Raw genomic sequence first — 4,323 nt, forward strand, 5'->3', positions numbered from 1 at the left:
TTTCTCAGAGCGGAAAACAATAATAAAAATATTAAATTTGCTGAATTATTATATAAGCATTTAAAAAAATTGAAATTTTACAGTTAATTCCTTTTCAATAAAGATGTAACACATGACACACGCAAAACAAATAAACAAATTAAAAACGCATCATAATAGATCAAAAGCGCGTCAAAAACGTGCGTTATTCACGCGTCAGTTTGTCAAACAATATTCAAACACGTATCATCTATGTATCTGTTATGTATCAGATATTAAGGACATATTTGATTATTATTTTTTCATATTTTAAAAATAAAAATAAAAATAAATAAATAAATATATATATTAGTAATATTTATTATTTATGTGTCTTTAAGGTGTATGTATAAAATATTTTAAATTTAAAAATATATATACAAAAAAAAATTAATTTGGTCGCCTAACAAGTGGGAAGAAGCTTGGTAGCTTGTGATAACTCGGCTGACTCACTGATATGGATTTTAACTTGATTTATTTTAAGCTATTTTCTGATTTATTCGGATTGTGTTTGATATGGAAACTTATATGGTTTGTATTCTATAACTTGGGTTGTTATTTAATAAATATTTAAATAATATTTTCTGAAATGGATTTTAAAGCGGGAACTCAATAGACTTGTCTTGTGTTGATTTTATTTATTTATTTGAGTATTGTGTTTACTCTAATTGGCTTCACCTTGACTTGTTGTTTTGTGCTAATCACATGTGGTGTCTAGTACTCTATAGAGTTAGGGTCCGTTTTTAATAATTATTTGTTTTTGTTTAGACTTGTCGTATGTTCGTGCTTTTGCGGCGAACCGAATTTAGGCTGCTTGCCAGGAGTTTTCACGTGGATTATTACGCAGTGAGTTTATATCGCTATTTACCGCTTTATTAAGTAAATTGTATTTTTTGCATATATGTACTGTATATACAGCTTTCGAACTGTTTTCGACATTATAGATCTGAATTGGAACGGACTACTCGACGGCCATCATCGAGACTGTATGCGCAGCGGTATATGATCATATGGCATTTGAGGTAGGTTAGAGGTACGTCTCACCTAGTGAGGCGCTGGTGGAAGATACGTCTCCTGGGACTCACGTGTTTATTTGAGTGACTGTCGGGGATCGGTTATGGAGATATGTCTCACCGACACGACAACTGGATTTAGAGTATTTATGGTTTAGAGTTTCAATACTTATCCATAATGATAAATTGCTTTACAAATGTTTTAAGGTTTTTAAAGGTTTTCACTTAATAAATGAAAATAGTTGTATGAACTCATCTCAGTATATCTGACCCCGTAGTTTTTCCAATTGTTCCCAGGGTTATGATTTGAGAGAGTCAGCTGGTCTCCGATTCTTTATTTCCTCGGAGGTTTCACTTTATTTTTATTAAAATTGTTAAACTGATTTTATTCTTAGACCGCAGTAGTAATTAGAAGTCTTACTTGTCTAATATTTGTTATTAGAATTATTCAATTGATTTGATTATTGTTTGGCATTAATTTAATAATTTGTGTTATTAAATATTTATTCCATGTTAGAGACTCGGAGTTGATCGAGCATTTATTATATAATTGTTGTATTTTATTAACTGTTAGAATTAGGCTGAAGTCTCGATTGCCCCCGAGCATTGGTTTCTTGTAGGTTTTTGTATTTATAAGGTTATCTGTAAGGCTAGGTAGGGATTTTGGTACAATCATACGCATATCTAATCCATGAAAATGGGTCGTGACATTAGGTGACATGTGATTTGAAGCACCAGAATCTAAAATCCAAGAGGAAAAAGATATACCTGACGAACTAGAAGACAACCCTATTTGTGATGAAGATGTCATAGCATGTGGCTGAGATGCAAGGAACTGCTGAAACTGTTCAATCATTAATGGATCTAAAGAAGAGGTTGTCATTGCATTGTGAGGACGAGGAAGAATAAGAGGTCCATTATGAGGAGCCGGTGGTCGGTATCTCCACTGATGAGACTGCTGATGAGGATGTTGCTGAGTATACTGCTACTTTCCTTTACCCAACTTTGGACATTGTGATTTTCAATGACCTTTCTGCTTACAAAAATCACATTCATCCCGAGCAACAGTTCCATAAAACCTGAATTGAGAATTAAAATTCGATCGCGGAGGCATGGCAAAGACTGATGGATTAGAGGCTGTAGAAACTTCCTTAACAACAGAAGGTTTAAGACGAATATCTTCGGCCAAAAGTTCACTAACAACAGAATCAACAGAAGGCAGCGGATGACGATGCAAAATGGACCCTCGAAGTCCTTCAAACTCATCACGAAGAGTCATTAAAAACTGTACTAATCTCTGCTCCTCTCTTTGTGCAATATAAGCTCTAAAGGCGCATAATTCAGCAGATTCTGTGAGAGCCAGTTGATCACACAAATCTGTCATAGCATCATAAAATTCTTGAATACTCATGTTTTTCTGCTGCAGAGCACGAATATCAATTCCAACTGATATTGTTTAGCAAAATTAGACTGTGTGTATAGTCTAACTAGATGATCTCAAACCTTCTTAGCAGTAATGGGTACCAATCGAGTGCTTAACAGAATTATTAATCCAAGTAATGATCTTGGAATTATCCACGTCCCATTTATCTAACAAAGTCACATAATCAGCAGCTGCATTATCTTCAGCTTAAAGAATTCAACTAAAATAGATTGATTAATTCAATTGAATTAAGAGTCTCTTCACTCCTAGGTATAATGTGTTACTACAATAAAACAACTTGACTTTTTAGTGGCTATGGTCACACAACATAAAACAAACAAAACGGAAAAGAGTTCTGTCGTGTAATAACCAAGATATACGGGACATAAGCTTGTGAGCAATCACAACACAATTACAAACATAATGCCTACAATTATCTTTCTCTCTGCATGCATATGCTATTCACGTGGCTCCAATGTGGTGGTCGGGTCGTTTCTTGATATGGACCCAAAAATTTGATGCTTAAAATTGGTTATTTGCTTTGTACTTATCTGCTACATATATACCCTTCTGCCATTGTTTGAATTTCATCACAAATCAAAAGCATCATCTTCAATAATTGAACGTGAATCATTTAGTGTAGATCTATCATATGTAAGCATGTGTCACATAAGTCATTTCTTGTTCTTCTTGTTTCCTTTCTTTTCTGTTCTTTTGTGCATTTTGAAAGATGAAAGATATTTCTTCATTTTAGTCCTTTTTTCTATAAATTAAAATTATCCTTTTATTGTGGAAGAAATTATGAGAAGTACATAGTAATTTGCCCCACCTTTTGTGTAAATTGAAATACGCAAAATCAACACTATAATGCTTTTCTTTTGGTGTCCAACAACCTTCTTCTTTTCCCTCCCACACTAGATACTTCTTTATGTTCTTCTTTTTCCTATCAGAAAATAACATAAGGGTCTTTGTTTTGATCATTGATACCTTTATTTCTCTCTTCATATATCGCTAGAACACACGTACATATATATATTTGTGTGTTTATATGGACAATGGTAAAATTAGAAAATAAAAGTGACGAATAAGAAAAGAAAAAAGGAACGAAGAAGAGACGGTTAGATGATTAAAGAAAAATAATACCGAAAGAGATAGCAAAACATCAACAATAATTGGCGAATGACATCGGGGAAAGCGATCGATGACCATGTCCTCTTACTTTTATTATTAATAAAAAAAGCCTAGTGTTTTAAAAAAACTCTGACCTTTTAGACCCTTTTTAATTCTACCCTGACGTTAAAAACTTATCGATTTTACCCTATCTTGCATTTTTTCGTTTTAATTATACCCTAATTTTTCAATTTTTGACAATTGTTTTTTAAAGGATGAAATCATTCAATTAACTAAATCTAAAGATAAAATTAGATTCATTTTCATTCAAAAAAAATTCAAAAAAGTCCTTTAGTTTTAAAAACTAAATTGAAACCATAATCAAATTAAAACTAAATAAAATTTTTAATTAAATCTAACTAAATTTAAATAAATTTTAAACATATACAATTAATATATGCTAGTCAAGGAGAACATTTTTGAATTTTTTCCAAATAAAAAAGACGTCAATTTAATATTTCAGAATGCAATTGAAACACAAAACTGTGAAATAGGGTAAAATTGATGATTTTCCAATGTCGGGATAAGATTGAAAAAAGGCTAAAAAATTGGAATTTTTTAAGGCATTAGACCTTAATAAAACTATTGTTTTGTATGACATCATAGTATGTATGTTCGAAAAATTGAAAATTCAATTTTTAATTTCTGTTCGATTAAGCAAAATGCATACAAGATAATTGATTCACTACTAAAAAATAA

Source organism: Mercurialis annua, linkage group LG5, assembly GCF_937616625.2.
Source record: "Mercurialis annua linkage group LG5, ddMerAnnu1.2, whole genome shotgun sequence".
NCBI classification, from domain to species: domain Eukaryota; kingdom Viridiplantae; phylum Streptophyta; class Magnoliopsida; order Malpighiales; family Euphorbiaceae; genus Mercurialis; species Mercurialis annua.